The sequence below is a fragment of the Lytechinus variegatus genome, chromosome 9, assembly GCF_018143015.1.
Source record: "Lytechinus variegatus isolate NC3 chromosome 9, Lvar_3.0, whole genome shotgun sequence".
NCBI lineage: Eukaryota > Metazoa > Echinodermata > Echinoidea > Temnopleuroida > Toxopneustidae > Lytechinus > Lytechinus variegatus.
The window spans coordinates 696,722-714,662 of NC_054748.1; the positions used below are offsets into that span (position 1 = coordinate 696,722).

The 17,941-nt window shown below is 41.1% G+C and overlaps 1 long non-coding RNA gene across 2 annotated transcripts; it reads right to left on the reverse strand.

Annotated features, from left to right (window-relative positions):
* Window positions 1-11,582: 11,582 nt before the first annotated feature.
* LOC121421771 lies at window positions 11,583-16,112 on the reverse strand. 2 transcript variants are annotated; one of them, XR_005971039.1, is made up of 4 exons: window positions 15,984-16,112; window positions 14,326-14,411; window positions 13,662-13,782; window positions 11,583-11,794 (listed from the first exon to the last, which is right to left on the reverse strand). It is a non-coding gene; the product is annotated as an uncharacterized LOC121421771 (long non-coding RNA). The 2 variants fall into 2 exon arrangements; XR_005971040.1 differs by lacking the exon at window positions 14,326-14,411 and having other exon boundaries at window positions 15,984-16,105.
* Between the last annotated feature and the right edge of the window lie 1,829 nt (window positions 16,113-17,941).

Consider the following 17,941-nt stretch of genomic DNA (forward strand, 5'->3'; position numbering starts at 1 on the left):
CTTGACGTAGAGGGCGAATTCGGGAGTACCTGCATAATAAGGGGGAATACCCATGCAGGTAACTCGCCGATGGCTCCCCGGAGTGCGGGTTGGCGAGAGAAGTCTCAATCCGCTCAATACCCGACACCGGCAATAAGACCGCGGCGGTCTTATAATGACGGAGAACACGAGGGTAAGAACCCGTAATGCTCGGGGACGCATAGATGCAGCCTGAACGGATGCAACGTCCAGCCGTCGGTCACCGAGAGCTTGCCGACATATTGATGCTTGAAAGCCGTATGTCGGAAGCACCTGCATAGAAACGGGGGTCACCGTGTAGGTGAACAGCGTTTCAATAAATGCCCGGTGTGAGAGGACAGGTGATTGCTTGAGCCGCACAGTGCTTAGCAAGGCGGCTGAAGCTGATATGAAGCGTGGGTGAATTACCCGCACTGCTCATGGGAGTATGTGCGACGCCTGACCCACAAATATCGGGAGTCTGGTGACATAATGGAGGGCGATGCCCGTATGTCGATAACACCTGTGTATTAGCAGGGATTTCCCTTGCAGGTGCGTGAGCCGGCGAATCATGAAATCGCCGGTGACTCTCCGAGGTGCAAGATGGCGAATATCTGCTTAACCTGCCCGGTGCTCGACACGGCGGTTTTAGCTGACAGGGAGCATGAGGATAAAGATCCGTGATGCTCAAGGGCGTTCTGTTGTAACATGAAGTTACGACGCCTGGCCATCGGCACAAGAATCAGAAAGAAAGCTCTGCCTGCAAAGCGGGATTAGCGACCTAGACTTTCTTCTTGTTCTTCCTCTTCTGTGCGGCCCCCGCCGGGGGGCAGAAGAGGGTACAATCATCGGGAGTCTGGCGACATAGTGGCGGGCGACGCCCGTATGTCCATAGCACCTGTGTATTAGCGGGAATTTCCCTTGCAGGTGCGTGGGCCGGCGAATCATATTGCCGGTGACTCTCCGAGGTGCGAGACGGCGACTGTCTGCTTGACCTGCCTGGTGCTCGACACGGCGGTTTTAGCTGACAGGGAGCATGAGGATAAAGATCCGTGATGCTCGAGGGCGTTCTGTTGTAACATGAAGTTACGACGCCTGGCCGTCGGCACAAGAATCAGAAGGGAAGGTCTGCCCGCACAGCGGGGTTAGCGACCTAGAATTTCTTCTTCTTCCTCTTCTATGCGGCCCCCGCCGGGGGGCAGAAGAGGGTACAATCATCGGGAGTCTGGCGACATAGTGGCGGGCGACGCCCGTATGTCGATAGCACCTGTGTATTAGCGGGAATTTCCCTTGCAGGTGCGTGAGCCGGCGAATCATGATATTGCCGGTGACTCTCCGAGGCGTGAGATGGCGACTGTCTGCTTGACCTGCCCGATGCTGGACACGGCGGTTTTAGCTGACAGGGAGTATGAGGATAAGATCCGTGATACTCGAGGGCGTTTAATTGTAACAGGAGGTTACGACGCCTGGCCATTTATTTGAGGGCCGGCGGTTCGTGAGAATCGCTAGAGGCACCTCGGTGTGTTGGATGGCCGGTGTCTGCTTGATCCGCTCGGTTAGTAGTACCGTCGGCTGAAGCAGGCAAGCCTGGGGGTAAAAACCCGCAGTGCTGGAGGGCACTCTAGATTAGCTTGAAAAGCTGAGAGGCCTGGCCATCAAAAGAATCAGAGGACAGACCGCCCGACGGAGCGGGGCTTACGTCTGTGGTTCTCCTCTTCTTCTTCGGTTGCTCCGGCGCCGGAGCGGAAGAAGGGACAAGAGGCTGGGCTGCGCCTGTCTTCCTCTCCTTAGCTCTCCCACGGGGAGAGCTAGCCGAGCGAGAGGAGGCGTCGGCCGAATCTGACGGCGTCAGATTGAATTGAGAGTCCGACACGGTCGGACTCAGGTGCCTCTTCCGACTAGGGGCTGGTAGCCCTTTGCCGACGCTCCCTAGAGGGGTCTTACACGGCATCGAGCCTAGTCTTTGCCGGGTGGAGAGACCCGTGCTCTCCCCCCGGACTTTAGGTGACCCGATGGCCGGTGGGTCTGACAGCCCTAGAGGAGTCGTCATTTTCTGTACTAGTGCGACGCTCCCCGATAAGGTTCAGGTTCCGGGACGGAAGCCTTGGCCATCACCGTGCGGGCACGTGGTCGCAAATCCACGGTTCCACCCTTATTAAGCGGGGCACGTGAACGCGCGTCCACGGTTCCACCCCTTTGAGAGCCCACGGGGCTCTGACTCTGTTCTCGCTATCTATACTACCTGTGGTGGGGGATAAGACCCCGGTGTCGGGCCCCGAAACAGCAGTCGCCTGAGGCTCTTCAGGAAGAGAGTCCGAAAGGCTCATTATTGCCGTAGGGTGATCTAGTAGTAAGATAAAAAAAAAAAACAGAGAAGCAAAGGGGGTAGGGGGGGGGGTAACAAACCCCAACCCAGAAGACAAGGACCTCAAAAAGCGGACTTTTGAGAATCAAAAACGGATCTCACAGAAAAATTAATTAATTAATTAATTATTTGATTATCACAACAAGAATCTGCTTCCGCCAAATTTCTGAAAAGAAGGAAGGGGGGAAGCATCTAAAAAGAAGAAAACACTAAGTTTTTTTTTTTTTTTTGTGTCCACCTGTTCAAAAGAAAAAATAATTTTTCTTGAGGTGAGGATCAGCTAAGGAAAAAAGGGAAACAAGATTCCCTTTCTTTTTTTTTTATAAACAAGAAGTTTAAGAAAAAAAATTTATAAGTCCGGAGACCGGTAGCTGACCTGAAAAGGAAGGGGGAAAAACAAAGATAGCTTTCCCGAGAAGGAAGGCCGAGTCAAAGGCGACGAACGCTGACAGGAGACGGCTTCCTAAAAAAAAATTCTAAGTATTCTTGTGAAGGAAAGAAAAGAAAAAAAAAATTTAAGACAAGGTCAGAATTTTTTTTTTTTTAATTAATTGAATTAATCAATTAATAAACACAAGAACAAAGGATTGATTGAAACAAAAGAACAATCAACTAACTCGAAACAAGAGACAAAGAACTTGAATCGAGGCAAAGGAGCAAGTCAAGAATTAAAAGAATCAATTAATTAATTAATTAATTAACCAATTAATTCAATTAATAAATACAAGAACAAAGGATCGATTGAAACAAAAGAACAATCAACTAACTCGAAACAAGAGACAAAGAACTTGAAACGAGGCTGGAATACGACGCTCCTGACGTCCTACAGAACCTATCTGTGGAGAAATAAATCAATTAAATTCACGACGAGTCGTATAAACGAAGAAGTCAGTGAATAAAAAGAATTAAAAAGGAGCGAAGACAACGCCCGAGCAGGAAGGCGCGGAGCTATGGGGCGGAGAGGTGAAGACAACCCGCCTGTTGAGAAACGTATCTTAAAAAAACAAACTCACGAAGAGGGACAAGAAACGTTAAAATAATATCACGGAAGCTCCGCGCGACGTGATAATCCTACAACAATCTTAGATGAGAGAAAATAAGATTGAAATAATGGAAGAATTGCACAATAAAGTATCCAAACGGAAAACAGAATTGCAATTTTGAGAGTGTACTTAGCTTGCGACTGCACTCGACCGCAGGCGAAAGTAAAAGAGGAAATGGACGCCAAATTGCGCGACGATCTTGGGATAGTGCGTTGGTAGGGAGATGCAGCGCGCGCGCAGGAAAAGTTGTGTACTCTATATTCGGCACGCAGGTTCATTGTAATGAACTAGCAAATCAAATGGGTATATCCCAGTTATTAATGTAAATCTCAGTTTGCGTTCTGGTACAAAACACAACAAACGAAAAAGATAAAAATGGTTCACATGGTAACAGCGTTCTTGTCCCTTGAAAAAAAGAGTGCGAAACCCAATTTTTTAATACTCACGCCTATTTAGTATATCTTCTACAACCATGCCAATTTTGTGAAAATTACTTGGGTTCTGAAAAAATGCAGCATGTACTGTGCTTCTTAACTTTGTAATATAAATTGCGATTTTTTTTTTAGATATGTTTTGTCAATTTTCACAACTTGTTTTCAACATTTAGGGATGGTCTCATACCACTTGGTCTACTTATAAGTTCGTCCAACTTCACATATTCTAAACTCATTTTGACTACAAGTTCGTCAAATATAAAATTCTTTTAATTCCCGATTGGTCTAATATCCAATTTGTCTAATTTCCATTTGGGCTAGTAACCAGTTGGCTAATTTTCACTTGGTCTAATATCAAATTCCTCTAAATTCCACTTGGTCTAATATACAATTTGTCTAATGAGCAGTTGGGTTAAAACCTTTTAGTCTAATTTCCAGTTGGTCTAACACTACTTGGTCTAATTTCCATTTCGTCTAATTTTCACATGGTTTAATGATCTTGTTTTTGTTTTATCATCCCCGCGTATTTTGACCCAAAACACGTATATTTTTCTGAGCGAAATATATACCTTTTCAATATTTTTGTGTTTTTGACACCCTTATCACGTTACGTACCTACACCGCGGCCCCTCAGCCATCCCCTCAAGGACCTGGTGACCTGAGATATGGGGGTAGTAACCCCACCTATCAGGGCACTGGACCGCAAGGAGATGGACAAGGGGGCCCGGTAGCAAATCAGTACCGAAACCCAGCAATGCCATCGGTAAGTCCGGGATACAGGGAGCTGCCGACACATAGCCAGCCGCCCCGCGTTACCCGGCTTACATCGGCATCTGCTGACCAATATGACGATAGGAGGCCTCCATATAGACCTACAATACTGCCAAAGACAATTTCTTTTGACGGCAAGGGAAGTTGGGCGGCCTTCTATTCGAAGTTCGTACTCTACACAGAGAGACACGGCATGTCAGAGCCAGACAAGAAGTATCAGCTGTGTCTGGCGTTGGAGGCAGAGGCGAGTAAGTTCGTGGCTCTCATAAGGGAGAGCAATCCGACTATTTCCTACTCGGCCCTGGTTGCCAAATTGAAGAAGCGGTATGCTCTCCAGGATGAGCCAGAGGTCACTTGCATGCAGTTCCAATCGGCCTTCCAACGCTCTGATGAAGATCTATTAAAATGGGCGGATAGGCTTCTGACCCTGGCAGGTCAGGCCTTCGTAGGTCTACCTGACAAGTTTGTCCAGGAGCTTGTTGTGGCAAGGTTCTGCCAGGGCGCCCAAGACAAAGATGCAGGGCACCATGTCCTGACTTCGCGGCCTGGGACGCTGGATGAGGCCATGACCAAGTTCAAGTGGTATCAGTTTACCCAGAAGACCATGCATTCGCATGGCCCTAGGCCCAAGAAAGAAGTGAGGCAGCTCTCTTTAGGAGACGACGATAATGACCTTAGGGTACAAAAGTTGTCTCCTCAGAAGGCTGCCAGCAAGGGAAATTCTAGCCTTGAGGCTAGAATTAGTGCTCTCGAGGCTCAGAACACGGTATGGGCCTCCAAGATGGATGCGATGGTCTCTGCGATCACGGATCTGTCTCGGAGCACAAAGGAACTTCTATTGGTGTCAGGAGGCCAGTCAAGGTACCCCCCCGGCCGTGCCCCTGTTACACCAGACAGATCAAAATATACCTCTGGCCGGGAACCAGCAACACCAGACAGACCAAAATACACTTCCGGTCGGACTTCGGGTACACCGGACAGGCCGAGGTATAATGCAAGCAAGACTCCAGATCGGTCAGTAGGTAGCAGGAGGTCATTTTCAGGCCCCCCGTCAACCACACCTGACCGCCAACGAAGTTTCACAGGTTGCTTCAATTGTGGGGAGGAAGGCCATTTCAGTAGGGCCTGCCCCAGAGGCAGATCACCTGCAAACAACAGACAAGTGAGGGCTGTCACCTTCGAGGAAGGGGGAAATGGTCAGGGATCGGAGGAGATGGGGAATCCCCGATCCGCTCACGGATCCCCGTCCCAACCACCTCTATTCCACTAAAGGACAGTCAAAGTAAGGAAGACCATGGAAGCCCAAGGCCACTGGACGCGAATGCAAGTCTAGGGGGCCTGGAATTCTCCGAGGTGACCGAGGTCCCTTGGAGGAATCCGCCATGGCCACCAGACATTCCTGGTGAGCGTAAAGATCAAGAGGTAGAAGTAGTCGTTTGTAGGATTGCTTCGACTTCAACATTAAGTGTTCAATTGACAGTTGGCAAAGAGTCCATTACCTCTGTTCTGGACACGGCGGCAGCTGTAACTATTATATCTGATAGGCTATTCCATCGCCTCCAGCCTCGGCCGCCCATCCTTAAGCGAAGAGTTCTTAAGGGGGCTGGCCGAGATATGACAATGGACGGTATTGTGATAGGGCCTATAGATATCCAGCTGGGTAATCAAATACTCAGCGAGGAAATCCACGTAGCTCCGATAGCAGATGAGATGCTATTTGGTGTTGATTTACTAAGGAAACACAATGCCAATATTAGCATTCCAAATGCTATTTTAACCTTGAATGGTGAAGATATACCAATCATACAACGTGACGGTTCGGGGAACACGGCAAGGGTGTGCATAAGTAAGGGCGTCTGTGTTCCTCCATGTTCGGTGCGGAGGCCCTGATAGCAAAAACTGGGTAAAAAGACGTCATATAGACGTCATTTTACGACGAGTATCACGTCGTTTTGACGTCGTAAAAAGACGTCTTAAAGTCAACTATTTGCACCAACGCACGTCGTCATATCAACGTCATAAAATGACGTGATTATGACGTCTTAATAAGTCGAATACGACGTCTTTATGACGTTTTTACGCCATATTCCTGACCAGTATTACACGTCTTTATGACTTGATTATGACGTCATTAATGGTTACGTACAACGTCTTTATGACGTCTTTATAACGTATTCATTACCAGTATTATACGTCAGATTGACGTCGTATATTGACGTGATTATGATGACATTAATGGTCACTTATTACATCTTTATGACGTAATTAATAGTCACTTTATAACATATTTATGACCAGTATTAGACGTCATCTGGACATGATTTTAAGGTCTTTAATAGTCGACTACGATGTCATAATGATGGAATTTTGACTTATTTTGACGTGATGATTTACATATGAAATTGTACATGAAAACACAACTCGAACGTACAGTTAACCTAGCTTAGTTCAAAATATTAAAGAAATCAAATCATGGGTTGATCAGTTCCAATATTTTTACGATTGCAAGATTGACTGTAGGTCCAAGACTTGTCAAGAACAGACAAAACACAAACACCCATACACACAGTCACACACATTAAACAATAAATCAAATACACATTTCAATTATGAACTCATTTACAAATATTTTATTAATAAATTCAAGAAATCGCATAACAAAACTTTTTTTCCTTTAAGAATACAGTGTGTGGTGTATTCTTGTAAATACAACATACAACAAGTTGGATTTTACTCTTACAGGGTGCGGATTGCTTTCCCAAAAGTTTGACAAGCTAAAAAAAGTTAATTTGGCTTTCAGAATTGGCATCCCCCCCCATTCCGTGTCTGGTCAAAGAACTATGAAACCAGTTACAATGTCTGTTAACAAATACAGAGATACAATTTGGATAAATTGCCTATTCATCTATTGCCAACTCGTCCACTGTGATCATGGCCTACCTCATTTAGTCAAATGACAATTGGTCCATCAACGAAATATCTAACAACCATTTGGTCCAATAATCTTCTAATCAACAGCTTGTCTATGACCATTTCATCTCATAACCAGTTGGTCTAATACCAATTTTCTTTTCCTTCATTTTGTATGATTAACACATTAAACTTAGTCAAATTAGACCAAATGGTATGGCAATTAAACCAATTGGTTATTCAGAAAAAATGGTGGGTGGACGAACTGATGGTAAACCAAATGATAGTGTTAGACTGATAAACCCATGTAGAGTCTGAGATATTAAGGTAAATACAATACTGATGTCCAAGAAATATGGCTTCCAAGTACCTTATTTTAAACAAGAAATGGCTTACCCTGAACAATATGTCTGTGAAAATAACACCAGATTTGCAGCGATACTCAAATGGAAGCTCATATTTATTTGGATGTAAGCAACAGGTATTCATTTTAACTAAGTATGGTTTGTGATTGTCGCTTAAAAGTTTCACCCTGGTAACAGCAGTTTTCCATATATACATAATAATGAAAAACACCCAAGTTTAAGGTGAATACTTCACTTGCATACATGAGTGAAATTCCTGACACCAGAGCCTGACCCAGTTAAAATATTTCTCGATATTGTGTAGCATGAGTTGTACTGCATGAATATAATGCTGATATATAAGAAATAATTGCTTACAAGCATCAAAAATTTAACTAAAATGAGTAAGTCAAATACCACATAAAATAAATTTTCTCTTTTAAAGGGGAATGAAACCTTTGGAACAAATAGGCTCGTGTAGAAACAGAAAAATCAAAGAATAAGAATAAAGAAAGTTTGAGAAAAATCGGACCAATAATGAGAAAGTTATGAGCATTTAAATATTGCAGTCACTAATGCTATGGAGATCCTCCCATTGGCAATGCGACAAGGATGTGTGATGTCACTGATGAACAACTTTTCCTTTGTTGGACTATAAAATACCCTCAAAATGTCTCTTTTTGCTTTTTCTTATGATACAAACTCTTTATCCATGATGTATTCTTTAAAAATATGTATTACATGCCCTCATGTAGAAAGAACACATGATCTATGGATAGATGTGATAAAAGAGGCAATTCAAGTGAAATATATACTAAAGTAATGGGGAGAGTCGTGCACAAGTGACATCACACATCTTTGTCGCATTGCCAATTTGCTATCTCCATAGCATTAGTGATCGCAATACTCAAATGCTCATAACTTTCTCATTATTTGTCCGATTTTTCTCAAACTTTTGTTGATCTGTTTCTTTGATTTTTCTGTTTTCACACAAGCTATCTTGTTCCAATAGTTTCATTCTCCTTTCAGTGAAATCAACTTTTTGTTGGCGTGGACTTCTCCTTTAAAGTATGTAACAATGTAAGGATCAGTGCAAACGACCCATCATTTCTCGTGCTACAACCCGCCCTTTTCTCTTTTGTTTTGACAAAAATGGGCGTGACCTTACTTTCAAACGGCCATTGCGCCATACGAGTTGACCAATTGAATTAAATATGAAAAAGGTTGTATCATTTTGACCTTCACTTTGACCTCCGGGCGAATAGTTGTCAAACTTGACATTGATATACGTTAATTATCAATCTAATTTTTACAATTCTTCATCTTCTAAATCTTCTCCAATCATACCAATGATCTACGTTATCTTTATTATTTTGTTTTAGTAAAGCTTGTAAAAGCCTCACAATGAACATGACGAATTCCCCCAACTGAGATTATAGTAGAAATAGATCAAAAGAAATCGACCTTTTTCAGATGAATGAAATGAAACATTAAACTCATGTTCTAGGGGGAAGTTAAAGGTCAAGTCCAATTCATTCCAATGCCTGAAAATTAATTTTCATATTATGAAAATTAGTAATTAAAAATAGAAAATAAGGAAAATAATCCAAAGATTATAAATTAAATGTCAAAAGTAAGTAATTTGAACAAAAGTTCATGATGAATATGTAAGTACAATGTTTTTATTTAAAGGTCAAGTCCACCTCAGAAAAAATGTTGTTTGAATCAATAGAGAAAAATCAGACAAGCACAATGCTGAAAATTTCATCAAAATCGGATGTAAAATAAGAAAGTTATGACATTTCAAAGTTTCGCTTATTGTTAACAAAACAGTTATATGAACGAGCCAGTTACATCCAAATGAGAGAGTTGATGATGTCACTCACTCACTATTTCTTTTGTCTGAATTAGACAATATTTCAATTTTTACGAATTTGATGATTAGGACCTCCTTGCCTGAAGCACAAAATGTTAAAATAATGGAAATCCACGTGTTCAGGGAGGAATGAAACTTCATTTCACATGACAATGTCGAGAAAATCAAAACATTTCATATTTCATATAATAAAATACAAAAGAAGGGTGAGTGATGTCATCGGTCTCATTTGCATACTGACCGAGATATGCATATAACTGTTTTGTGAAATGAAGCGAAACTTTAGAACATCATAACTTTCTTATTTAACATTAGATTTTGATGAAACTTTCAGTGTTATGCTTGTTGAATTTTTCTCTTTTTATTCAATTCAAGTTTTTGTCAGGTTGGACTTGTACTTTAAATTAGGCAGGGGCTGCGGAGGCTGAGGGGCTTCCCCACTTTCTCCTAAAACCATGTACAAAAAAATTAAAATTTATGATTGTGTTTATTAGCATGGTCAGCCCCCCCCCCCCTTGAAAAACCGGTCCGTGGCCCATGCTTGGTCAACTTTGACGGGAATCAAATTTTGCCAATTGAATTGCCGGAAGACCTGGGGGACGTTTCATTAAGCTGTTCGTAAGTTACGAGCGACTTAACCCTAAAAAGACTGGGGGGCTGATTCAGCCCCCCCCCCCTCAACATTTTTTCCCGATAAACCCGCCGCTTGAAATCTTTTGACCGCGTCGCTCGCTGAATTTTTACTTTCAAGTCTCACGCAACATTTGAGACCAAAATTGTGACTCCTGGTTATGCGGATTCGAAATTACGCAACATTTCGCAAGTGCATGCAGACCCAAAATAACTCAAAAACGTGAATTTATGTACAAATCCAATGCAAATAGTGTTTTTAGTCAAAATTCATAAATTGTATCATTTTTCCATTTACTGCTTAAAATCAATTAAATTTTTCTTTTTTATGGTCAAAATGAAGTCCCTGACAATTTCCATTGAAAAAACAATAAAAAACAAAAAGTCGAAAAACAGAGAAATACATAAGAAATTTAGAAAACAATAGAATACTTAAGAAAATAAATGTGATGTTGAAATTTTTTTACAGTAAATTTGATCAGATGCCTATCTAGATTATGTGAAACAAAAAGTAGCATTTTAGGGGCATTATTTTATTAATTAGAGCAAACTTATGATTTTACGCATAAATTGGCAAATTAATGAGCAATGAGATTTTTCACAGAATTATATATATTAAAATTTTGTAGATAATGCCATGGGTAACGCGCGTGCCAATTTCCGTTGCGATCGCGCGATGGACGACCGAAATCATAAGGGGGGGGGGGGCTGAATCAGGCCCCCACCAGTCTTCTTAGGTGTTGAAATAGCCCAGTCTATTTAGGGTTAATAATCAATTAGCACAAAGGAAATGTTCACTAGTCGTTCTTAAAATCAATCTTAACTTACTAACAGATTTATGAATCAGCCCACTGTACTCTAATGATGAGCAGACCAAGTTGCTCCTGAAAAATGTATTGTACTACATAATTATTTATTCCTATGTAAAGCATCTCTTAAATTATTACCCCCCTAAGTATAAGATTACCGGTAGACCAATTACTCTCTGCCAAAGACAATGGATCTGTTCTATGTTTCATATGATAAAATACAAAAGAACGTCTTTGATCCTCATTTGACCTGTGTTTTGCATATTAATGTTTTTTGAAACTCAAAATTTCATAACCTTCTTATCTTAGTCAGATTTTGATGAAATTATCAGTGCTTCTATGGTTTTTCTCTATTTTAATATTCAAATTACGTTTTGGTGGACTCTACCTTTTCTTTGATAGGCTCCATTGTAATTTGGCAATGTAATTGGTCTAATGTTATATATTGGGGATAGCACAGATACCGTTTATAATATGTGCAAGCTTTATGCACTCTCATTGGCGTTACGCCAATGGCGTATGAAGGATACCTGCAGGGTTGCTAGAAACCATATTCTATGTTTGATTGATCATCCATCTCTGAACTCATCAAGGAAGTACTTTATCTTGTGACACCTGTAAAAAATAAAAGGGGTGTATTGAGAAACTTATAATAAACATAGCCAAACTATTTCATCTGCATGCAAAACTGAATGGTTTCAATTATCAATTCTTTTTATCACATGTATTGCCAAAAGTCAGTGATCTACATTATCACTATCGATATCAATATCCATTGATATGAATATCAACATCAGGTGAGGGAGGACATTTGCTTATTCAGTTTATTTCATTCCATTCGCTCAGCTGAAAACTTTTATATTCTGTAATATGAAATATGTAAAAATGAAAGGGTGCTAATTGCATTCACCTTTGTTTACCAGTCTAAACATTTAGAAGTAGAAAAAAAATAAATGAGGGCATAAATGGGCACTTAATATGAGGTGAAAGAGGGGACACTGCAGAAGAGACATTTCACTATAAAAAAAGGAGCGCAAGAGTGCAATAAAGACAATTTGAATCAATATTCAATTAAAGGAAAAACTCATAGAAGGGAACAGGGGTAGTATTTTGAGATCCATTTCATCTCTGAAAAAAGAATCCCTTAAAATCCCTTTGAATTGATATTCTTCTAAGAACAATTTCATCTTCATTTTATTATCTCTCAAAGACACACCCATTTGTGAAGCAACATCCAATGAGAAAGGCTGTAAATAAAATGCAGCAGTCTCATCTCATTCATCCAATGAAAATCTTTTACGCCAGATGTGGATTTAATCTTTTAATGAGTTACATATGTAAAATTGCATAATTGATGTGTACTGTCGTTTTGATAGTGTCCCTAATCCCCGAAAGAGTGTAACATGGGTCCAATAAAATCATTGTCATTGTCTTTGCAAAAGCAAACAATACTCTTATTCTTATCATTGTTTAGATGTCTATTTCGCATCATAAAAATTGTCTAAGTTTCAAAAACAATACTCTTATCTTTGTTAAGATGTCACTTTTGCATCATTTTATGCATAATTTCAGAGAAAAATTTATTAAACTACAGTGTTTTGAATTTTTTCATTAACCCTAATTCTGCCAGGGGAGGGGGGGGGGCCATAATGCCCCCCCCCGACAATTTTTGCAATATCTGCTGTGCAAATTTTTTTGACCTCGCCGCTCACTGACTTTTTACTTTTAAGTCTCGCATAAATTTTGAGACCAAATTTGTGACATCCGGGTGCGCGGTTACGACATTACACGTCAAAATGTAAGTGTATTTTTCATGTACAAATCCAATGCAAATAGTGTACCGGGTATTTAGCCAAAATTCAGAAACATATCATTATTTCTACTTTTACTGATTAAACATTATTCATTTTGCCTTGTTTATGATCAGAATTCACTCTGGAACGATTTTTATCGAAAAAAAAGTAAAAAAAAGAAATACATAAGAAATTAAAAAAGCAATAAAATACATAAGAAATCGGTCTTGGCACCAGGATTTTTTCATGCACAATTGTTAGGAATGCTATAAAGAATATTTCACCAAAAATAGCATTCTATGAGCTTTATTAAGTGAATCAGAGCAAAAAGTATGATTTCATGAATAAATTAGAAAATTAATTCCTACAAAATAAAAATGTATGAATTCAGTGAAATTTACCAATGCAACTGCGTAGATTATGTCACTCTCTACCATCATGCAAATTTTCATTGTGATAGCGCAATCCGTGGCTGAGATCTTAAGGGGGGCCCTAATGCCCCCAAGAATCAAAATACCCCAGGAGATTTAGGGTTAATCTACAGGAATAATGTTGGAGTTTCAGTCACTGTCAATGATTACATAACTTTCCTTCATTCTCATTTTAACTTTGGAACAAATAAACTGAATCAAACATGGAGCTCATTTTCATGTAAAAAAATCCCTTCCAAAAGTGATAATTGTACTCACCACTACACAAAACAGCATATTTGCATGACTTTTGTTCCATCAGTCCATGTTGATGAAATCAGGATTGACACTGAATTAAATGTGGAGCGTAGAGTTGTTCCAACTGTCCCAGATGATGTCACTGAAATTGAAATGATTATTTATTTAGTCAATCGAGGTATACATGTCCTAAAGCTTCAGGTACTCACCACTCATTGCACATGCAATTTCAATGGCAAAAGCACAATCTTCGTGACTGTAGTGTGACAAACGACTCCTTTAGTATTAATATTTTGTACATAAAATTGCAAATTGTAGAGAAAACAAAAAATGCAGTTTTATAGTTGTATGCACCTTCATTTATATTTTTCCAACAATAGAACATGTTTTAAAAACTGAGAACTGAGGAACAAGAAAAAAAAATTGCATGATAAATCGAGTGTGTAGTAGCTATAAGGACACCTTCAAAATCGGGCGGCAAAATTTAAAGGTGTTTGGAAAAAGATGGAAGCGATATTTTGGTTTGAGATATTTTCTAATCATAGTAAATTAATATATGATTTGCCACTTTTGGTTAGTGTCCATCACTACCAATTTTCAGACAGGGATTATTTTTTTAGAAAAAACACATCTCTTCTGAATAGGGTCTATGTACAATTACATTTATAAGCAAGGCCAAGCCTACCTCAAGTGATGTTCGAGCAGGCTTTTCTCCTCTTCATTACCGCTCCACTTCCCCGAACTTCAAGGCGGTGAACTCGTTCAGATACTCTGAGTGGCAAAGGTGGGGAAAAATGCATATTTATTGTAAAAAATATCCCCCAAAAGACATCAACAATAAATAAAAGCTAGATTTCTTGCTCTAATCCTCCGGTTACCTCAATAAGACAAAATGCTATGCCTTGGAATGGAAATTTGAGTGTAAAAAAGGGGGTCCCCACTCTGGCACATACCCACCACACATTATGTACTAAGTACCTTGGCTCTAAGACCAAGTCTAAGTCAAGAGTAAGAAATTAAACTTGGCGCTAATGCAGTTTCGCACCGGCCGGTTACCAGCATACCTCATCACCAATATTTGTTCCCAAATGTCATGACAAGTCTCTCAGTCACATTTCGATGTCAATATATCCACCACTTTTCAAAATATCGTGATCGGGAATGGCTGTATTTCGGCTTCGATCTCAACGTCGTTGATCGACACGGCGTAGACATCGCTTCGCAGATTGCTTGGATTCACCATGCACCGTAATGTTGATATGAACTGAAGTTAGCAACCAAATCATGCGAAAATGTGGCGAACAAACTGCCAGCATGCCGCATGCGAATGTATGTTCGCATGATTTGGTTGCTAACTTCCGTTTCTATCAACATTACGGTGCATGGTGAATCCAAGCGATCCGCGAAGCGACACGGCGTAGACATCTCTTCGCAGATCGCTTGGATTTACCGTGCACAGTAATGTTGATATGAACTGAAGTTAGCAACCAAATCATGCGAAAATGTGGTGAACAAACTGCCAGCATGCCGCATGCGAATGTATGTTTGCATGATTTGGTTGCTAACTTCAGTTCATATCAACATTACGGTGCACAGTGAATCCAAGCGATCCGCGAAGCGATGTCGATCAACGACGTTGAGATCGAAGCCGAAATACAGCCATTCCCGATCACGATATTTTGAAAAGTGGTGGATATATTGACATCGAAATGTGACTGAGAGACTTGTCATGACATTTGGTAACAAGTATTGGTGATTAGGTGTGCTGGTAATCGGCCGGTGCGAAACTGCATTAGCGCCTTGAGTTGAGGTTCGGGTAGGTGGAGCGCAGTGTAGCGGTGGTGAAGTGGAGCCTGCACAAACATCACTTGAATTGAAGGTACATGTAATGTAGGCCAAGCCAAAGCCTTAGGCCTGATAAAAAGGCGAGGAGAGGGCACTGTGCAGTGCAGAGCACCACCAGGCACCACCACCATGACCACGCCATGGCTGACAACGTCCACACACACCATACAAATTAGGGTCTAAAATTATTTTTTTAGATCAAATTTAAGAAGTCATAAGAATGTATTTCAACGTTTGATGATTGGTTTTAAAGATGAAAGCAAAGAAAACGTTTTCACATGTTCACAGTCCAAACAGCAAACGCCACGGCTCGAGAGCCGTTGTCATCGCCACAACTCTAGGGTTCCACTTCACGTACCGTACCGTACGGTACTTACGCCGGCACGCACAATACTGCAGGTTGAAATAACTTCATCAGTGATAGGTTATTCTGATTTCTACTGATACTCCAGCTAATTTAGACATATATAGAATATTAGTATTCATGTAAATGCTTACCCTGAAGTGTCTTGACATGTCAAAAAAGGGCAGGCAGTCAATTGAGAACAAGTTATTACGGACGTCGATTGCACGATCCAGCACTTTGACTCGACTTCGTTCAATAACGGTTGCATTTTCAAATACACGAATCACGTGCGCGCTCTGCTGACGATCGGACTTGGCATCTAGTCTTCATTCGAAACATGTTTTATGGTTGAAGTGTCAAATGAAATGTCAAATTTCGACGACGACCTACGCGGGCGACCTACAGAACCTTTAAACATTTAGGCTAAAGAAAACACCGGGAGAAAAATAAAGGGAACATTTTGAAAACGTATTTGTTGTATTCATTGGCGGCGGGCCAAGCCAACAAGATATGGGGGGGGGGGTCCATCTGAAATTTTGGGATGCATGGTCCATCTGAAATTTAGGGATGGACGCAGGCAAAAAAATTAACATTTGAATTTAGGGGAGTGGATTACCAAAAATATTTGACAAGCAAAAAAAAGGGGGGTTATCAACCTGAATTTTAGGGAGGGGGGGGGACACAAACATAATTTCAGGGAGGGGTGGGGGCCCACGTGAAATAAGGGGGATGCATGCAGGAAACAAAGTAGACAAGCAAAAAAAATGTTATTATATCAACAAACAATTTAGAAGGGGGAACGTCCCCCCCTTCTGTCCCCCCCGCGCTTTCGCTGCCTATGGTTGTATATATAAATGTTTTCATAATGACGTCATATAAAATTGTAAATGCACTCGTCGTGAAGGTGTTGTGGCTCAGTGGATAAGTCTGCGGACTGTGAACCACAAGGACCGGGGTTCAAATCCCACTGCAGCACGTCCTTTGGCATGGCGTTTATCTACAATTGCCACTCTCGACCCAGGTGTAGTAGGTATACCCGGTAGGAAGAAATTCCTTGGAATGCTCGATGCGCCCGATCAGGGTAGCCGTGCTAAAGCCGGGGTAATGGTATGCAGCACGTAGAAACATTTGTATTAAGCGCTATATAAATGTTGCATATTATTATTATAATCACGTTTTTTTTGGTCATGCAGAATTGTAAATGTACTTGTGACTGGTTGATGACGTCAAAATCACATCATTATCTGGTCATATAAAATTGTAATATATTCGTCTTTGATTCGTCACTATATGACGTCATATTTAGGTCATATTCTGGTCATGCAAAACTGTAAATTTTACTTGTCATTGAATGGTCAATTAATAACGTCATAATCACGTCAAAATCTGGTCATGTAAAATTGTGGATAGACTCGTCGTTGATTTGTCAATAAATGACGTCATAATCATGTCATATTCTGGTCATGCAAAATTTTAAATTTAGTCGTCATTGACTGGTGAATTAATGACGTCATAATCACGTCATAATCTGGTCAAATACAAATGCAAGATAAACTCGTCGTTAAAAGTGGTCGTAATTACGTCTTAAAGACGTCATATTTATTGTCTACGACCAGTATGCCGAGAATACGACGTAATTATCACGTGATTATGACCATGTCTGCTATCAGGGGGGTTAAGTGCTCTGTTGCACTTGACCCGCAATCCTGGCCCCTTCTTGGTGGAACCGCTGCCTCGCCTGCCCGCACCTGTACTTATTCCCCGGAGCCTTCATGAAAGTGACAAAGAGACAGAGGTCTTCCTGATAAATCCCTCTGATATAACCTACAAGTTAAGAAGGGGCGATATGATTGGGAATGCTTATGAAGTCTTGGTAGTAGAACCAGACACGGAACCTTCGGGAGGCGTCCCAGTGAGGAGCGTTGGCACTGCGGATACTCCTGACGTGGACCTACCTCCACACCTCCTGGATCTCTGGGGCCGCTCTATTAAGGTGCTGGCTCCAGAGGAAAGGGAGGAGTTGAGAAGGCTTCTACTCAAATATCAATCAGTTTTTGCAAAAGACGAGTTTGACCTCGGTGGTTTCGATGAGGTAACTCATAGCATAGAC